Below are 21,987 nucleotides of genomic sequence, written 5' to 3' on the forward strand. Positions count from 1 at the left end.
CTATGGTGATCACTACATCATGGTTTAGTTTGATTCAACAACATTCAGAGCTCAATTCCCATCTAACCGCATCATATTTAGCCTAGTGTTTAGCTCAGTTGCAACCTCCCCTGGATGGATTCCACCCCAGACAACTCATGTCAGCCATTTGGCTCTTCTTGATGCCAGCTCACGCGGTGACCACGGGGCAGATGTGCCAAACCGACGCGCTCTGGAAACCGCGGCGCTGTGCTCTTCCGTTCTCTCCTCGTATCGACCCTCAGCCATGTCCAGTAGCCTCCCCGTGATCGCCTGCGTCGCCCTGAGCCCTTGCCCCCTCCTTCTTCTTCCCCGGTGAGACGTCCCCGTCATCGAACAGTGAGCGTCCATGGGAGCGCTGTAGCCGACCGGCTCTGTTCGCACTGCGACGTCTTCCTCCTCGTGTCCTCGAGCGCTGCTCGTATCCGTGAGCTCTGACACTCGTCCGTTCCCTCCCTCGTCGCCTTGCTGTGCCACCCGTGCTTGCTGGCCGTCGCTAGAGCTTGGCCGGACGTGCACGGCGGCACTTGACCTGAACCGCCTTGTCCCGGCTATTTATAGCCAGCCCCGAGGCCATCCGAGCACACCAGCAGCCTCCTCCACCTCCCAGAACCCCTCCTAGCCACTAGCCCGAGCCCGGGAAGCTCTCTTCGCCCTCCATGGCTGAAGCCTCGCCACGGTTCTTCGCTCAAATTCGGCCGACCCAAGCCACCCCTTCCCTCCCCGACCTCTCCACTAGCCTCCCCACTCCACCGCAACCCTCCCCAGCTTCTCGTTTCCTCACCGGAGCCCGTGTGGCCACGACCCCACGGATCGGCCGCGCCACTCGAAGCCCTCCTCCACCGCGGCCGACGTCCCTCTTGGCTCGGTGCTCCCCGGCGTCTTCTACCACTTGGACGGGATCCGCCTCGCCGCGCTGAGCTCGCCGGTAGGTTGCACGCTCCATATGGTGGTCGGGATCGCCCGCGAGCCTCATCGGGGTGAGCTCCCCCGTTCGGCCCGATGCGTCCAGGCGGGAGGAAGAAGAAGACCTGCCAGGCGGGCCCCGCATCGCCCCCGTCCCCACCAGTCAGCCGCACGGCGTTGACCCCGCCCCGCCACGTCACTTAAGTGGAGGCGTATTCCCTAGAATACGTCTTCCACGCAGAAAGCGTATCACCTTCTTATTCGGCCAAAAATACGTTTTCACTTCCCGAAAATGTATTCCCTTCTAATGCGCTTTCAGCTTTTCTGTCCAGGCCCTGTTTGCAAATATTTTCATTACATATAGGTCTCCGGCAGAAAACACTTCACAACTTTTTGCTCGAGACTCCGATTGAGGTGAATCCAACGCCCACGTCTTCGTCTCATCAATCCCGTTCTGTTACCATCATTTCACTATGATTTGACATACTGGAAATGACCATTTTGCCCTTGCCCCTAATCAGCCCCCCGAGAGAGAATCTTTCCCGACAAATCTTTCCGCGGCTTCACCGCACTTCTTCCCGGAGCCTTCTTCACCCCCAGGCAATCCACAACCACCATTTGCATGATGGCCATGCAGTAGCCATGGTTTTTAACTTGAACATTTAATAATTGTCTCTTTGTTTATCCGAATCTGTTAGCGTTGTTTCGGTACTGCTTATAGTTTCATGTTCACCTTCATGCTATGTTTCGATGCATCTGGTTACCATTTGTCTTGTTGGCATTACTTTCGTGTGTCATGCTTGGTAATAGTACCCATTGGTGTTGGTTGTGCTTCGATGCATGACCATCGTCTGTTACCGAGTACCGTGGGTGTGCATGTTCCTTTGCATCTAGCTGGTTACATGCTTACTTGGTAGTATTCTGGTTAAGGTCTTGGATGGTATTTATTTATGATGCTAGTGGTTATGCTATGCTTATGAGTAGTGTTATGCTTGTCAGTATGTCATGCTCATCTGGATAAATGATTCACTATTGTTATGCTTAAGGTTTATGTTGCATCCATGCTTATGTTGATATCGTGGTCATGCATTGTAGTTGCATCATGTTATTTTCACATGACTCAGCTTATTGCATTCAATTTTAACCGGACTCAATTGAATTTGAACAACTGTTGGCTGAGTCATGGTGCCACCATATCAAGCTGACCAGTGCAACCACATTTGCCTTTTATGGGGAGGTCCTAACTGGGTCTATTGTCATGCCTCTCGTCGATGCCTCCAATGAGGGAAGGTTATGCGCGGGCGCTACCCTGATCAGGTAGGACGGCATAAGCCTTGTGTGACCATTGTTGTTCTAAGGATCCTTGTCCCTGTTTGGGACCATTGTTTGTTTGCCACAATGGTGGTCGTTGATGCCTTTGGTAGGCACGGGGCCACCCATGACTTAGCCCAACGGGGAGTTTATCGGAGTGGCCGGGAGAGTGTCATGGCAGTAGATCGGTTTTGTCGGAACGCAGTTGGTCCACCCGATGGGAGTGCTAGGCCATGGGTTGCATGGTGTTGGTATACTGTGCTAACCTCTGCAGAGTGTGTGTTTAATCTATCGATAGTCGCGCCCATGGATAAGGGCCCAGTTCGTAGTTGGTCAAACTATGGGTCAACAGTAATAATAATAATAATAATAATAATGTGCTTAATAATAACCATGGTTCGATGATGAGGAAGAGGTTGATTGTGATCGTGAGATGATCACCATGGTATCGAGGATACCGAATTGTTGGATATTTGGGGTGTTATGCGAGAATCACGTGTAAAGGTAAAGATCCTTGTGGTCATTAATGATTACTACGGTATTGTTATACCAAGCTTGGTTGGAGCCTGAGATGATCGTGTGATGTCCACGGTGGTAAGTGATGCATGTGATGGTTATGAGGTAACCGAGTAGAGTAAGTTGGTGCATGATAGTTTCATCATGTTGCATGTTAGTATCATCATGTTCATATATTCATGCCATGCTCGTATTGTTCTAGATGTATCATGTTGTACATGCTATGATTGATCCGATAGTATCATGTTAATCCTTGATTAAGCTGTAATTGCCATGTTGTTGTTTGTCTTGATTGCTTTTGGTTGCTGTGAGCTTGCAAGTACATTCAATGTACTGACCTGGCGTGTCATGCCAGATTGCAGGTCATGCCGGATTTGATTGCTTGTTTGTCGTGGATTCCTTGTTTGCGAGCTAGGATAAGCGTTCCAGCTAGAGTCCCTACAGAGTGGAGTTCATCACTGTTGTCGCCATTCCGCTGCATCGAATTGTTTTGCTTCTTGCATGGAGCAACCGTGCCAGGCATAGTGTCGCCGTGCCGGTGTAATCCCCCTTGTACCCACATAGCTTGTAATAAAGAGCTGATTTGTTCTATGCTAAGCAGAGCCATATTCCACAAGACTTCTCCTCGATCTCTGGCCTGGAATACGGGGCGTTCCGGTTTCTCTGAGCCGGGGTGCCACACGAATCATATTAGCAATTGCCGCATTTTATGATTACGAAATTTGGCAAATGGATGTCAAAACTGCATTCCTTAATGGATATCTTAAAGCAGAGTTGCATACGATGCAACCAGAAGGTTTTGTCGATCCAAAAGGTGCTAACAAAGTGCGCATGCTCCAGCGATCCATTTATGGACTGGTGCAAGCCTCTCGGAGTTGGAATATACGCTTTGATAGTGTGATCAAAGCATATGGTTTTATACAAACTTTTGGAGAAGCCTGTATTTACAAGAAAGTGAGTGGGAGCTCTGTAGCATTTCTGATATTATATGTAGATGACATATTGTTGATCGGAAATGATACTGAATTTCTGAATAGCATAAAAGGATACTTGAATAAGAATTTTTCAATGAAAGACCTCGGAGTAGCTGCTTATATATTGGGCATCAAGATCTATAGAGATAGATTAAGACGCTTTCACAAAGCACATATCTTGATAAAGTTTTGAAGAAGTACAAAATGGATCAAGCAAAGAAGGGTTCTTGCCTGTGTTACAAGGTGTGAAGTTGAGTCAGACTCAATGCCTGACCACTGTAGAAGATAGAGAGAAAATGAAAGTCATTCCCTATGCTTCAGCCATAGGTTCTATCATGTATGAAATGCTGTGTACCAGACCTGATGTGTGCCTTGCTATCAGTTTAGCAGGGAGGTACCAAAGTAATCCAGGAGTGGATCACTGGACAACGGTTAAGAACATCCTGAAATACCTGAAAAGGACTAAGGATATGTTTCTCGTTTATGGAGGTGACAAAGAGCTCGTCGTAAATGGTTATGTCGATGCAAGTTTTGACACTGATCTAGATGACTCTAAGTCACAAACCGGATATTTATTTATATTAAATGGAGGAGCCGTAAGTTGGTGCAGTTCCATGCAGAGCGTCATGGCGGCATCTACGTGTGAAGCGGAGTACATAGCTGCTTCGGAAGCAGCAAATGAAGGAGTCTGGATGAAGGAGTTCATATCCGATCTAGGTGCCATACCTAGTGCATCGGGTCCAATGAAAATCTTTTGTGACAATATTGGTGCAATTGCCCTGGCAAAGGAATCCAGATTTCACAAGAGAACCAAGCACATCAAGAGACGCTTCAATTCCATCCGTGATCAAGTCAAGGAGGGAGACATAGAGATTTGCAAGATACATACGGATCAGAATGTTGCAGACCCGTTGACTAAGCCTCTCTCATGAGCAAAACATGATCAACACCAAGACTCCATGGGTGTTAGTCTAGTGCAAATGGGAGACTGAAGGAAATATGCCCTAGAGGAAATAATAAAGTTTTTATTTACATTTCCTTATATCATGATAAATGTTTATTATTCATGCTAGAATTGTATTAACCGGAAACTTAGTACATGTGTGAATACATAGACGAACAGAGTGTCACTAGTATGCCTCTACTTGACTAGCTCGTTAATCAAAGATGGTTAAGTTTCCTAACCATAGACATGAGTTGTCATTTGATGAATGGGATCACATCATTAGAGAATGATGTGATTGACTTGACCCATTCGTTAGCTTACCACTATGATCGTTTAGTTTATTGCTATTGCTTTCTTCATGACTTATACATGTTCCTATGACTATGAGATTATGCAACTCCCGAATACCGGAGGAACACTTAGTGTGCTATCAAACATCACAACGTAACTGGGTGATTATAAAGATGCTCTACAGGTGTCTCCGATTGTGTTCGTTGGGTTGGCATAGATCGAGATTAGGATTTGTCACTCCGATTGTCGGAGAGGTATGTCTGGGCCCTCTCGGTAATTGATAACCCACAAGTATAGGGGATCGCAAAAGTTTTCGAGGGTACAGTATTCAACCCAAATTTATTGATTCGACACAAGGGGAGCCAAATAATATTCTCAAGTATTAGCAGTTGAGTTGTCAATTCAACCACACTTGGATAACTTAATATCTGCAGCAAAGTATTTAGTAGCAAAGTAGTATGGAAGTAACGGTAACGACGATAAAAGTAGCGGTAGCAGTTTTGTAGTAATTGTAACAGTGGCAACGGTAAAGTAACTAAGCAAAGAGAAATATGTGAAAAGCTCGTAGGCATTGGATCGGTGATGGAGAATTATGTCGGATGCGATTCCTCACACAATAGTTCTAACCTAGGGTGACACAGAACTAGCTTCAATTCATCAATGTAATGTAGGCATGTATTCCGAATATAGTCATACGTGCTTATGGAAAAGAACTTGCAAGACATCTTTTGTCCTGCCCTCCCGTGGCAGCGGGGTCCTATTGGAAACTAAGGGATATTAAGGCCTCCTTTTAATAGAGTACCGGACCAAAGCATTAACACTTAGTGAATACATGAACTCCTCAAACTACGGTCATCACCAGTAAGTATCCCGATTTTTGTCACTTCGGGGTTAACGGATCATAACACATAATAGGTGACTATAGACTTGCAAGAAAGGATCAAGAAATCACATATATTCATGAAAACATAATAGGTTCAGATCTGAAATCATGGCACTCGGGACATTAAGCATAGCAAAGTCATAGCAACATCAATCTCAGAACATAGTGGATACTAGGGAGAAAACCCTAACAAAACTAACTCGATTACATGGTAAATCTCATCCAACCCATCACCGTCCAGCAAGCCTACGATGGAATTACTCACTCACGGCAGTGAGCATCATGAAATTGGTGATGGAGGAAGGTTGATGATGCTTATGGCGATGGATTCCCCTCTCCGGAGCCCCGAACGGACTCCAGATCAGCCCTCCCGAGAGAGATTAGGGCTTGGCGGTGGCTCCTTATCATAAAACACGATGAATCCTTCTCTCTGATTTTTTCCTCCCCGAACGTGAATATATAGAGTTGGAGTTGAGGTCGGTGGAGCACCAGGGGGCCCATGAGGCAGGGGACGCGCACCCACCCTTGTGGACAGCGTGTGGGCCCCCTGGCCTTGATTCTTTCGGCAGTATTTTTTGTATATTCCAAAAATATTATCCGTGAAGTTTCAGGTCATTCCGAGAACTTTTATTTCTGCACAAAAATAACACCATGGCAATTCTGCTGAAAACAGCGTCAGTCCGGGTTAGTTCCATTCAAATCATGCAAGTTAGATTCCAAAACAAGGGCAAAAGTGTTTGGAAAAGTAGATATGATGGAGACGTATCAACTCCCCCAAGCTTAAACCTTTGCTTGTCCTCAAGAAATTTAGTTAACAAACTGAAAGTTATAAAGAAAAACTTTTACAAACTCTCTTTGCTCTTGTTGTAGTAAATATGTAAAGCCAGCATTCAAGTTCTCAGCAAAGATTATGAACTAACCATATTCACAATAACATTTAGGTCTCATATTTACTCATATCAGTGGCATAATCAACTAGCGAGCAATAATAATAAATCTCGGATGACAACACTTTCTCAAAACAATCATAATATGATATAACAAGATGGTATCTCGATAGCCCTTTCTGAGACCGCAAAACATAAATGCAGAGCACCTCTGAAGATCAAGGACTGACTAAACATTGTAATTAAGGGTAAAAGAGATCCAGTCATACTCAATATAAATTAATAGTAATGGATGCAAATGACAGTGGTGCTCTCCAACTGGTGCTTTTTAATAAGAGGATGATGACTCAACATGAAAGTAAATAGATAGGCCCTTCACAGAGGGCGGCAGGGATTTGTAGAGGTGCCAGAGCTCGATTCGGAAATAGAGATGAATAATATTTTGAGAGGCATACTCTCATTGTGAACATAACAACCGAGAGATCTCAATATCTTGCATGCTACACACATTATAGGCGGCTCCCAAACAGAATGTTAAATTTATACCCCCCACTACCAACAAGCATCAATCCATGGCTGGCCCGGAACAACGGGTGCCTCCAACTAACAACAGTCCTGGGGGAGTTTTGTTTGCAATTATTTTGATTTGATTTGAACATGGGACTGGGCATCCTGATGAACAGCCATTTTCTCGTGAGTGAGGAGCGGAGTCCACTCCTCTTGAGAATAACCCGCCTAGCATGGAAGATACAGACATCCCTAGTTGATACATGAGCTATTCGAGCATACAAAACAGAATTCCATTTGAAGGTTTAGAGTTTGGCACATACAAAATTACTTGGAATGGCGGGTAGATACCGCATATAGGAAGGTATGGTGGACTCATATGGAATAACTTTGGGGTTTATGGAAGTGGATGCACAAGCAGTATTCCCGCTTAGTACAAGTGAAGGCTAGAAAAAGACTGGGAAGCGACCAACTAGAGAGGGGCAACAGGCATGAACATGCATTAAAATTAATAAACCTTGAGTGCAAGCATGAGTAGGATATAATCCACCATGAACATAAATATCATGGAGGCTATGTTGATTTTGTTTCAACTACATGTGTGAACATGTGACAAGTCAAGTCACTCGAACCGTTCAAAGGAGGATACCACCCTATCATACCACATCACAACCATTTTAATAGCATGTTGGCACGCAAGGTAAACCATTATAAACTACTAGCTAATTAAGCATGGCATGAGAAACTATAATCTCTAATTGTCATTGCAAACATGTTTCATTCAGAATAGGTTGAATCAGGAATGATGAACTAATCATATTTACAAAAACAAGAGAGGTCGAGTTCATACCAGCTTCTCTCATCTCAATCAGTCCATCACACATCGTCATTATTGCCTTTCACTTGCACGACCGAATGGTGTGAATAATAATAATAGTGCATGTGCATTGGACTAAGCTAGAAACTGCGAGCATTTAATACAAAGGAGAAGACAAGGTAACATGGGCTCTTTGTTAAATCAACAATAATGCATATAAGAGCCACTTCAACATTTTCATTATGGTCTTCTCCTCTCGACCCCAAAGAAAAGAAAAGAAATAAAACTATTTACACGGGAAAGCTCCCAACAAGCAAAAGAAGAATGAGAAATCTTTTTGGGTTTTCTTTTAATTATTACTACTACGGGCATGGAAAGTAAACTAGCTAAAAGCTACAACTAATTTTTTTTGGTTTTTCTTAAGGTTATTCAAACACACAAGAAGAAAGCGAGAAAAAGGAAAATAAACTAGCATGGATAGGACAATGAAAAAGTATGACCATTGACAACTGGAATGAGTGTGTGAACATGAATGTAATGTCGGTGAAGAATACGTACTCCCCCAAGCTTAGGCTTTTGGCCTAAGTTGGTCTTTGCCCATGGATCAAAGTTGTAGCTGGGGTCATACTGAGGAGGATGCTCGGGGTGCCACTGGTTGGCGATCTCCTCCAGATCCCAGTGATAAACAGACTGACGGTGAGGATCAAGTGGTGGCTCCGGCTCGGGCTCTAGAGCTGGTGTTAGGCTCCGGTAGGCATGAATGGCCTTCGGCGGGACAAGGTACATGCCTGAAGATATGTTGAACAAAGAAGGAGCAGGCAAGGTAATAGTCTCAAAGTAATTTTTATCAAATATCAGTCTATAGTTATGCATCTTTTTCTTATTCTTAACAATAAAATCATGTCCTACCATACTCTCATAGTCTAGAAAAATATGAGGCAACAACTTTTCCTCTTTCTCATAGTGTCTAATAGGTATCTCAAAATATTTAGCAAGACGCGAAGCAAAGATACCTCCAAAGATGGGACCCTTCGTACGGTTCAGATTTAACCGCTTGGCAACAATAGCGCCTAAACTAAAAGTGTTATCATGAAACAAAGCATGGCGCAGAATAACAATATCAGGGGCACTAAGGTTTCCACAGTTCCCGCGACCAATTAAGCATCTACTAGCAGATCTTGCAAAGTAACGTAGAATATGTAAGTGTATGCTAGTAATTCTTGCACCGGAAACCTTCCTCGTCTCCCCTACAACGATCATATCAATAAACCCTTCCACATCGTTACGATGTGGTTCCTCTATGCTGCCCTCAAAGGGCAACTTGCAAACCCCACAAAAGTCATAAAGTGACATCTCCTTATACTCATCATATAAATAAAAATCCACCGAAGGTGGTGATCTCCTAGCATGGAAATGAAAATTTTGCACAAAAATATTAGTGAGTAGGAGATACTGATCGAGCTAGTCATGGAGGAAGTCGGTGAGGCCTGCATTCTAAGCCAAATAATAAAAATCATCATGAATCCCGGCTACTCTCAAGAAATCATCACAAGGCCATTGACACGGTTGAAACTCCGTGGTGCGAGGGAGATTATATTTGGGATTCTTATCCTCTTCACTTTGCTTATCCTTCGAGCTTCGGCTCGAAGAGCCCCTCAATAATCTCTTCATCATTTTCTGAAATTTTCTGAAATTTTTAGTAACTCAAAATAAAAGTGAACCAAACTCCACAAAATTGATGGCAACTACTCCCACAAGTGCCTAGAGACTATGTCATGTATTAGAACTACTTGGGACCAAATAAATTTGACATGCAAGCTCAAGAACAGGGTCACCTAGGCAGCAAAAAATTGCAATAAATAAAGCACTAGAACAAAAACTAAGTGGACCATTGGAGGAGTCACATACCGAAGAACAATCCCCCAAAGCAGTCTTGTGAGTGGAGCTTTGAGCAAGGAGATCGAAAATGGCAGCAAGATGAGCTAGAACTCATGCTTGAGCTGGTTGGCGTTATTTTGGGAGGAAGAAGTAGTGTGTGGGTGCTGGAATAAGTGGAGGGGGCCACCACGGGCCCACGAGGTAGGGGGCGCGCCCTGGACCCTCGTGGCCAGGTGCTGGCTCCCCCTGATGTGTTCTCAGTGCCAAGTATTCTTAAATATTCTAGAAAAATCATATTTCAATTTCAGGGCATTTGGAGAACTTTTATTTTCGGGGTATTTTTTATTGCAATGATAATTCAGAAAAGAGACAGAAAATACTATTTTTGCTTTATTTAATCTAAATAACAGAAAGTAAAAGGAGGGTACAGAAGGCTGTGCTTTCTAACTTCATCCATCTCATTGTAGCGATCAGACCTCAAACAGTCTGATCTCTGTGCATCAGTGTTATCCCTAGATCGGTAATGCTGACACACACAGTACTTGAGGATTTATAACAGAGTAGCAATCACACACTTATTAAATGGAATGTCTCAAAAGAGAACTTATTACAATAAATATGGCTTAAGGCCATCTAATACGATAACAGTGGAAGGCTTGGAAGATAAAGTGAGTCCATCAACTCCAACGACATCACTGAGTGAAAGACAACGACCTATGGCTCCTTACTCGTCGTCTGAAAAGTCTGCAACATGATATGTTGCAGCCCAAAATGGGTCAGCACATGGAATATGCTGGCAAGGCAACACAAAAGAGTAACGAACAGAATAAAGCTATCACTACATGCATATATGGCTGGTGGAGGATGTATGGTTAATATGTTTTGCAGAAAGCCAATTTTTCCCTACAACAAAGGAATGAATTTTATCTAACTATCATGGTAGTTGTTAAACATTGAGAAGGTTCACCCAACTCAATCCCAATTAAGCATCATCATTAAACCCAATCAAATTATATTAAGAGTGATGAGATCCACATGATAATCCAAGAACTAGATACTCAAGATGTCCATAACCGGGGACACGGCTAACCATGATTAGTTTGTACACTCCGCAGAGGTTTGCACACTTTTCCCCACAAGACTCGATCTCCTCCATTGAATTTCTCGCACTACAAAATGTTTGAGAAACGGATGACCGAGACACAGTCTTTCCGAAGAGGTCCCCTTAACCGATAGATAGGCCGGTACACCTACAATCCCCTAAATCTGCTAGCCCATCATGGAAAGGTTTCCCATAACTTACTCAACTATGCCAGAGCCCATAATGGCATGTGGCTGCACACGGAAGTTTCTAGCATGAATAATCTTATGATCCCTTTGAGCCTGGGTGGCAGTCCATAGGAGAATCACACGGTACCCCGGGATTTCCAAAAAATACAAGCAACACTGGGTTCCCCAGGTGCCTCAGTCCACCCAAATGTGTATTAAAGTTGCCACCTTAAGTTAACCATTAATTAACAAAACTCACATCTATCATGAATACACTCAAACCTAAACCACGTCTACGAGCATAGCATATCAATATAAGCAACGAAGAAGTAACTCCCATAGGTTTGATAATAAACAGGTGAATCGGTACTACCTCATCTACTTCCCAAACCAACAATTTAATCAGATCCTAACCATGCAATTGTTTGAGGATTGATCTAATGCAATAAAACTGGGTAGTAAGGAGGAAAGATCAAAGTGTTACTTGCCTTGCTGATGATCCGTGAAACCTAGAGACTCGTAGTAGCACGCTTCGCACTCCGGTTACTCTACCGCAAACAAACAAGCATACAATAAGCAATCAAACAAAGATGCACGGGTAAAACTCAAATAAGAAGATCTAACCAGAAAGTTCAACTTAAGAACTCTAGTTTGCAAAAAGAATCAAATCAAACGAAGCAACAAAACTCAAACTGCGAAAGAAACAAACTTCGATTACTAATCTGGACTAAAGTCAAATTTTACCATGGCAAAAACTTGTTTAAGTTGATTAAACAGAAAGAGGGCTTCAAGGCGAAACTCTAGGTGCTTCAATCGCCTGAATCCCATAAACGAGTGAAAAGATAAACTAAAACGAAAATCGGATCAGAAATCGCGATCGAAAATAATTGCGAAAAATCCGAGAAAAAGAAAAAACGGACGAACAGGCTAACGAACGAACGTTCGCTGTCTCTGGCTAAATGGTGAAAGTCGTTCGTTAAAACGAACGAACGAACGGACGTTCGCTAAATAACTAAACCGGAAAAAAATCGATATATTAGAAAAAAACGAGATCTAGGGTTTTATCAAAAAAACCAAACTGGCAAAGAAAAACCGGCAGCGGCGGGGAACTTCGGCGACTCCGGCGAACTCCGCCGACTCCGGCAAACTCCGGCGACGGCAGCGGGGTGGTGGCGCGGCTCTGGCGGGTCGGCGGCGGGGCGGTAGGGCGGCGCGGCGCGGCGGCGGTGGCGGCGTCGGCGGCGGCGGCGTGCGGCGTTGGCGGCAGCGGGCTGGCGGGCGGCGGGGCTAGGGTTTTGGTGGGGCGGGCGACTTGGGCCTCGGCAGGGTCGCGGGCTCGGCTTATAAAGCCGCCCGGGCGCAGTGTCCCGGTCGGACACGGCCCAGTAGGTCGGTTGACTTTTTTTAAATAATTCCGCGCAGAAAAACGAATAAAAGAATACTAAATGGACTCCAAAAGTCCTGAAATAAATTTCCCCGTCCTCTAAAAATCTACCGGACAAGGTGAACATTTATTTGGGACTCTAATGCAATTTTGAAAAACGCATATTTTTCCTAATTCAAATAAAATAGCGATAAAACTCCGAATAAAATTCTTATTTGATTTTAATATTAAATCTCCAATATTTCTTTATTTTGAGGAAGTCATTTTATCCTCTCTCTTTTATTTTTATAAAATAAATATTCAAAGAGAAAATAATTAAAATCAAATGATCCTCTTTTCAAAATTCGAGAAAACTCAAATATGAAAATAACGAAATTCCCAACTCTCTCCGTGGGTCCTTGAGTTGCGTAGAATTTCTAGGATCAAGCCAAAATGCAATAAAATATGATATGCAATGATGACCTAATGTATAACATTCCAAATTGAAAATTTGGGATGTTACACTCATGCTCATCAAAAGGAATCCACTAACAAGGTTGATCAAGTCTTGTTAACAAACTCTTTTCGAATAACATGGAACCGGAGAAATTTCGAATAACACTAGGTTACCTCAATGGGGATATGCACGTCCCCAATAATAAGAATATCATATTTCTTCTTGACAGTAGGAAGAGGAAATTCAAAACCTCCAATAGTGATTGTTGGAATTTTTCCAATAGAATTGATACTATGGACTTGTGGTTGTTTCCTCGGTAAGTGTACCGTATGCTCATTACCATTAACATGAAAAGTGACATTGCCTTTGCTGCAATCAATAACAGCCCCTCAGTATTCAAAAAGGGTCTACCAAGGATAATCGACATACTATCGTCCTCGGGAATATCAAGAATAACAAAGTCCGTTAAAATAGTAACATTTGCAACGACAACAGGCACATCCTCACAAATACCGACAGGTATAGCAGTTGATTTATCGGCCATTTGCAAAGATATTTCAGTAGGTGTCAACTTATTCAAATCAAGTCTACGATATAAAGAGAGAGGCATAACACTAACACCGGCTCCAAGATCACATAAAGCAGTTCTAACATAGTTTCTTTTAATGGAGCAAGGTATAGTGGGTACTCCTGGATCTCCAAGTTTCTTTGGTATTCCACCCTTAAAACTATAACTAGCAAGCATGGTGGAAATTTCAGCTTCCGGTATCTTTCTTTTATTTGTAACAGTTTCTTACATATACTTAGCATAAGGATTCATTTTAAGTATATCAGTCAAACGCATATGCAAAAAGATAGGTCTAATCATTTCAGCAAAGCGCTCAAAATCCTCATCATCCTTTTTCTTGGATGGTTTAGGAGGAAAAGGCATGGGTTTTTGAACCCATGGTTCCCTTTCTTTACCATGCTTCCTAGCAACAAAGTCTCTCTTATCATAACGTTGATTCTTTGATTGTGGGTTATCAAGATCAACAGCAGGTTCAATCTCTACATCATTGTTATTGCTAGGCTGAGCATCAACATAAAAATCATCATTAACATTATCACTAGGTTCATGTTCATCACCTGATTGTGTTTCAACATCAGAAATAGAAATATCAATGGGATTCTCAGGTGTGTCATCAACATGTTCACTATAAGCATGCAAAGTTCTATCATTTTTCTTTTTCTTCCTCTTAGAAGGACTAGGTGCATCAACATTAGTTCTCTGAGAATCTTGCTCAATTCTCTTTGGGTGGCCCTCAGGGTACAAAGGTTCCTGAGTCATTCTACCCCCTCTAGTCACGACTCTAATAGCATTATCATTTTTCTTATTGTTTAATTCACTGAGCAAATCATTTTGAGCTTTAAGCACTTGTTCTACTTGAGTGGTAACCATAGAAGCATGTTTACTAATGAGTTTAAGTTCACCTTTAACTTTAGACATATAATCACTCAAGTGTTCAATCATATAAGCATTGCGTTTCTGTCTACCAACATAAGCATTGAAGTTTTCTTGTTTAACCATAAATTCATCATACTCATCCAAGCATTGGCTAGCAAACCTAGTAGACGGGATTTCAAGTTTATCATATCTATAGAGAGAATTTACCTTTACTACCTGTGTCGGGTTATCAAGACTATGTATTTCTTCAATAGGTGCCGCTGCATCTTGGATCCAACGACCCCTCATTGCTCATATTAGGTGCTCCCCGTAGCTTAATTAGCCTCTACGGTGATACGAGCATCTAGGTCGTATGATCTGTGATCAGATGCCACATGCGTAGTACTTGTACTTTCTGCGCAATTCCCAAACTCTCTCAGGCGTATATTGCAAAAACATTCAAACCTCCTACTGTGAGCCGTTAGATCTTCGTGAACTTGTATCACCATAGAATCTACGGTGCGGGGGCACCTCATATTCTCCCGTGCAAGAAAACATCAGGTGCTCTCGCAGCTTGGACGCTACGGCGATACGAGCTTTGAGGTCGTTTGATCTGAGATCCAATGGCATCTGAGCAGTCTTTGTGCTTGTAAGTAGTGGCCGAACTCTTTGGGGGCTTTTCTACAAAAAAACATTCGAACCACCGAGGAGTTGTTGGGTCACAAATCCAACGGCTCCGAAGAGCTTGTATCACCAAAGCATCTAAGGTGTGGTAGCACATGATATTCTTACATACAGGAGAATATGATGTCCTCCTTCATCTTAGATGCTACGGTGATACGAGCTTCGAGGTTGTTTGATCTGAGATCCAATGGCATCTTAGCAGTCTTTGTGCTTGTAAGCAGTGGCCGAACTCTTTGGGGGCTTTTTTGCAAAAAAACCATTCGAACCACCGAGGAGTTGTCGGGTCACAAATCCAACGGCTCCGAAGATCTTGTATCACCAAAGCATCTAAGGTGTGGTAGCACATGATATTCTTACATACATGAGAATATGATGTCCTCCTTCATCTTAGATGCTACGGTGATACGAGCTTCGAGGTCGTTGGATGTGGGATCCAAGGGCATCTGAGTAGTTTTTGTACAAATTGTGTGCAATTCTCAAACTCATCAAGGTTTCCTGTAAAAATATTAAGACATCCTGTGAGCTGCTATATCTCAGATCTACAAGCTCCAAGCAACTCGTATCAGCATATAGCATCTAAGATGTGGGGGCACATGATATTCTCCCAGGGAGGAGGGGTGTAGAACCAATCGGTGTTTGGGCGGGTGGGGACAAATATAATCTAAACAATCCTAAACACAGCTTCACAATTTTATCTAAGGTCGAGGGGTTATCCCCCGACAATCTACATAGCTCCGCCTAAACACAACAGTTGCATGTACTGTAGTACTAGACTTAATATTCATGTTTCAGCTTCCTATTCATTTTAAATATTGAACTGAGGACCATGCATGTCTTACATTTTACTCCCTTCGTTCCTAAATATCAGTGTTTTTAGAGATTTCAAATGTACTGCCAGATACGGATGTATATAGACATATTTTAGAGTGTAGATTCACTCATTTTGCTCCGTACGTAGTCACTTGTTGAAATCTCTAAAAGACTAATATTTTGGAACAGAAGGAGTATTTTTGAATTCGTGTCATACATGCATGGTTTGGAAAAATAGATGCACTATACTTATTGGATTGTTGTTGTGTTCGTGTGTGTGTGTGTGTGTGTGTGTGGTCATATGCTTGATACATACAAAGTTTTCTCACCACCATACCGTTCATCTTTTAAATTTGAATTTGAAATGAAAAACTTACTAGGTATACCATGAAATGTGAAATCCAAAATCGAGATCACTATATCACAAACTCACTCTAATTCAAGAACTCATCATAAATGAATTACCCGTTGAGATTACTATTTGGAAGGAAAATACGGGCATGGTAGGACCCAACGGCGTACCAGCCAGACCTTGGCTCGTGTTGATCCTAAAAAAACGGGCTCATGTCCTTCTGGTGGCGTGCGTGGTACGCACATTAGCAAAACCCAACCAGTTGAGCCTCCGCGTTTTGAGTCGAAATATCTGGCGGCCAGAATTCCAGCCCCAGGAAATTCCCCTCATGTCCCCGGTCCATAATGACTACCGATGAACAATGGAGGGATGCTTTAGTAACTAGACAACATTACCTACCGTGCCAAGCATGGTTCAATTCCCTCTGTCGCCGCTACCCAAGGTCACCCGTCAACTGCATTGCCTAGTACTAATAGGAGTACTACACTAGGATGAGCACAGAATTGAGCCCATTTGTTCGTGCCTAGTACTTGAGTTAATATATCAGGCAATGCAGTGGTACGGAGGGATTATCCTTTTACTCTGCATATATAACTTGTCTGAAGTCTAACTAAGCAAAATGTTTGACCAAATCCTTTCTAGAAATACAACAGGAAAGATGTACCGCTTGAAAATTTATTGCATGATGCAGGTTATGAACTTGTTTCGAATCCTAGATTTTAAATTTTAGAAAATCCAAAAGTGACCAGAAATTCATGAAACTGAGCATGGTCACGTGTTATGGCACAAATATTACTACTTAATTTTTTTCTTCGATTTGAGACAAGATGCTTATGAGAAGTTGCACAAATGAAGAGCCAAGGTATTTTGGAACAAAGACTTGTCACGTTAAGTCAAACACTTTCACTATTGAAACCATGGGCGTTTACGTGCCACCACGAGTCCCGCTTCTCATCGGCAGGTGCCGTCCGAGCAAGCGTGTGAGTCGACGAGAGGCATGCGAGCAGATCACTGCGCCGGCTGACAGGAGGCGTGCAAGCAGACCACTGCGCAGGCTCACAGGGAGGCGAGCCCTTTGACCAGGCTCCGCCGCCCACCTTCGTCCCAACTGCTCCCACTTTTAATGTCGTCGGTGCCGCAGTTCAAATCAACCCCGCACTACCCGGTATCGCTACAATCTTCTCTCTTCCTCTCCAATTCTCCTGTCGTCTACCTCCAACCAGCCTGACCTAACCGTACACCATGCCGCATCACGATGGTCTGCCCTTAGTCTTCTAGTTTCCTGAGGAATACACCCAGCCGGAGTCTCAAGAACATAAGGCACTTTGGGACAAGCTTGAACCGGCCTTGCGGGAGGATGTTGCGCCTGTCCCCGCTCCCGTTCCGGCTCCCGTCGCCCCGACTGCGCCAGCGCCCATCCCCGTGGCATTGATGGGCTGGGAGCCGCACATTGTCGCCGAGCTAGATGCCACGGGGTTCCACGAGGTCCCCGCCGACTTTCACGTGCCCATGCACCTACCAGCGCATGCGCCTGCGCGTGCACTGACGCGCCTGCGTGTGCACCTGCCAGCGCATGCACCTGCGCGTGCACTGACATGCGCGCCTGTGCCGGTGCCCGTACACATGAATGTCTCCACCGCGCCGTTGCCAGCGCCTGCCCCGCGCGGGTGCCAGTGTCACCCTCAGCAGCATGGATGGCCGCCGTCAACCGCTTACTTGCACCAACGCCAGTTGACTCGCTCCTGGAGACCGAAGTCCAGAACATTGAGGCCCTCCTTGAAGCTAGGGCCAACGTCCAGTGGTACACCAACAATGGTGCAAGACGCCGTCGTCGCTATCGGTCATTGGCCCGACGACACACAAAGCACGGCAGAGGAGCCGCTTCCCACCGCAAGACGCCCCTGCTGCCGTCGCGTAATCTAAATTTGCCATGAAAAATGTTCGGATTGCCATGCTTAAAATCTGAATGTTTATCATTTCCGTTTATTTTAGATCGATCGTCGTATGAACGTAAAGTCGGAGTCAGACTAAATGAAATCTATGGTTTGATCGATTGAATGTTCTGCTAGAGCCGTATCAAATTAAATATAAAACATCATCAAGCCACATGTATTCCTTCTCATCCAATGACCTAGACTGCTTCAATGTCGAGCTCTCAACACGTTTAGCGTGTAGTTAATTTCATGCCAAAAATAGTGCTAATCACATAGTAACACACAAATAATATCCTACTTAATATTTGCATGCACTTAATATACTTCCAAATTAACGTGCATTGCACGTACACATTGACTAGTACTACTAGTACGTGGAACTGATGTCGTAACTTGTGAACGCGTCCAGATATGGTCGACGGCAACATCGCCCGCGAGTTCTTCGTGTTTGCCCATGCGTCTAAAGGAAAAAGGGGAGGAGAGAGAGAGAGCACACATGGAACCCACCAGTAAGTGAAGGCGAATAGTACGTGCTAACAAGACGGTCCCACTAATGTACTAAAAATAATATGACATGTTATCCATTAAATAGGCTGTGGTAATATAAAAACATTATATGAACAAAGGGGGGGTACAACAAACATTGTTGTTCTACGTATGTTGCCTATTGACGTGCAGCTTGAAGGGCATGTTCGCATGTTCGATCCTCGTCCTTTATGTTTTAATTTTTATGTGGGTCCAAATTTGTTTCATGATAGGTGGGCCCCTCAGTGTGTAGTTTGTAGCACTTTAATTTGTGGGTCAAAATTTGTTCCATTCAAGGTGGACTATCGGTGTGTAGTTTTGTAGCTTATTTGTAATAATTAAAGAGAAGAACAGAGTTTTTTGCAATAATACCATGGTGCAACGTTCAAGGAGAGAAAGGACGTGCGAGAGAGCGATGACCGAGCCAGAGGGAGATCAATTGGGGGAGGTGCGGGGGTTGCAACGGTGTTCGGAGTAGTTGTGGGCCGAATGCTACGAAAATATAATGTAAACCCACTGGAATAAATGCCTACACAAATTAATCCAAGGTTGGATTCCCCCTCGCAATGTAAATAGCTCCAGCTTTGCGAGGGATGGAGAGGTAGCTTTAATGTGTGGAAGATACGGCGTGAGAAAGCGAGGTCAATCGAGAGACATATAGAAAGAGAGACAAAGTGAGTGTGGTCCGACATTCATTGAAATGATATATATGCTATGGAGAGATATTGTCGGATTGAGCTTTTGGGAAGGGTGAGGGTTGTAAGATAGAGCTTGAGAGATGATCCAGTCATAGACATGTTGTGCATGGGAGGAAGCAAGGTCAATCAATTACATATATAAAGGGGGAGAGATTGAGTGAGTGTGGGTCGTTGCGCGATCGAAAGAGTGAGACGGTTTGGAGAGAGTGACCTAGACAGACAATGTGCATGAGAGAGTACACAATATGAATATGTCGAATTGGGCTCAAACATGGAGATATATCATTCGTGTCCGAGAAAGAGCGAGGTCAATCAAGGCATACAAAGAGAGAGAGAGATAGAGAGAGAGAGTGAGAGGGAGAGAGCGAGAGAGAGAGAGATTGAGCGAGCGTAGCCCGCCATGAGGTCGAAAGAGTGGGGGCGGCTTGGACGGTCTGACCTAGATAGACAATCTGCATGAGAGAGTATAGAGTGTGTCGATCGAGGCCCGACCAGGGAGATATATCATTTGTGTGTGAAAGAAAATGAGGTTAATCGAGACTCAGATAAGGAGAGTGAGATTGAGCGAGTGTGGCCCACCGCGCGGAAGAAAGAGTGAGACAGTCTCGAGGTAGTGACCTAGATAGACAACGTGCGTGCGTGTGCATGAGAGGTTGGGGGGCTAGATAGGCAACGCATGTATCTAGCGAGAGAGGGTGGGAGGGAGAGAGAGAGAGAGCTCGGCATGGGGTGCAATGGCGGGTGTGTGAGGTAAATATATTTGGTAACAGAGTGGAAAAAGGGGGGTTGTGTAGTTGAGAGAGTTAGAGATCGAAACATGGAGATACAGGAAGTATGTAGCATGTGTGCCGGGGGGGGCTAAAAACAACATTTGAATGTAGATAGTATGAGAATTAATATCGATGTTTCAATTCTGTGTACATTGTAAGATTTGAACTGAGGACCATGCATATGGGTAATTATTTCAAATTTGTGCCATACTAGGTTTGGAAAAGTTGACATTAACTCGATTGTTGTGCTATTTTGTAGGTCATATGTTTTAATCCATCCAAAGTTTTCTCACTACCATGGTGTTCATCATATACATATGAATTTGTATTAAAAAAGTAGCGTGGATACCGTGAAATGCGAAATCCACGTTAGAGTTGGAGATTGCTGTGTGACACACACTCTAATTCAAATAGCTAATTATGTGACACACACTCTAATCCATGTTAGATACCGTTTCGATTATTTTCAAATAACTCCTCATTAATTAATCTATAGTATCTCGTTTCGAATGACTAATTATTTGCAAGGAAAACATGGGCATGGTAATACATACAGATTCGTTTGCAAATGAAAGAAGATTCGTTTGCGTTCTCAAATGTAGGCAGACCAAGGTCGTGTCGTGGTGGTCGCGTGTGTCGTACGAACGCTTAGCACCCAGCCACCCACCCCCTCCCTCCCTCTGCCCCCCCCCCAAAAATAACGACGAAAAAATAAGTTCGCGCTTCCATGTTTCGGATTGAAATATCTGGCGGCCCCAATTCTAGCCCTGCAAAATCTCCCTTCTCCACCGTCCCCTTCCGTGCCCAGATTGCTCAAATCCCTAATTCACTGCAAACCCAAGCAAAGTTTGAATCGCCCCTCGTCTCGTCTCTTTCCCCACCTCTGTGCCGGACGACGACGACGAAGACGATAGTGGCGCTTCACCACCGCACCGGAGCTACCTCATCTATGCCCTCGTCCACCGCACCTGGTGGTCCACCGACAACATCGGCCGCCTCAAACGACGTGCCTCAAAGACACCGACTTCCACCGCATTAGGTGCGCTTCACCGACACCATCTCCCTCCTCATCGGGGCTACTTCACCAAGCACATCGTCGCACCTCCGCCCCCCCGTGGCCGTTGGGGCTTCACCAACGGTCTCGTCCACCGCATCATAGCACTCTGCTGCCACTCAAGATCTGCATCCGTGTGCGGCCAGCCAACGCCAACGCTTCACCCTCAATGGCTCTGAAGTGACCCACACTCTAGCTAGGCGAGCATGCCCAAACGCCAGCCCAAACTAGGTATCCACACATCACTCCCTTGTGCACTGTTCCGACGATGTTTGGGTATCCTTTCACTGCTATCTTAGCTTACACACCTATGCAACTCTGACTTTAACTCTTGTTTCTTCTAGAGATATCATCGGAAACAAGCAAAACCATCTTTAATGAAGCATGACGGCTCTACGGGATCTGGTACACATCCTGCACACCCGTATAACCTTGTAAGTATATGTCCTCCGGTATAACAGCAAGGTTGATTCCTCTTATTTGATCAACCTTTCGCCGTGTCAAAAATGCAGAGGGGATGCAAGGAGCACAAGGCCTGCACATCTAAGCAAGTGGTAACATGGACTTGTACATGGAACATCCCAAGCACAAGCAGAGCTATAGTGAGCCTGTACAACGAGCTAGCGTAAGTCCTTGCATTTCATTTAATTCGTACTGGCCTGCGTGTATGATTTGTGTGCAGTGGTGGATCCACGAATTCAAGTTACTAGGGGC

The sequence above is a fragment of the Triticum aestivum genome, chromosome 2D (genome assembly GCF_018294505.1).
Source record: "Triticum aestivum cultivar Chinese Spring chromosome 2D, IWGSC CS RefSeq v2.1, whole genome shotgun sequence".
NCBI lineage: Eukaryota > Viridiplantae > Streptophyta > Magnoliopsida > Poales > Poaceae > Triticum > Triticum aestivum.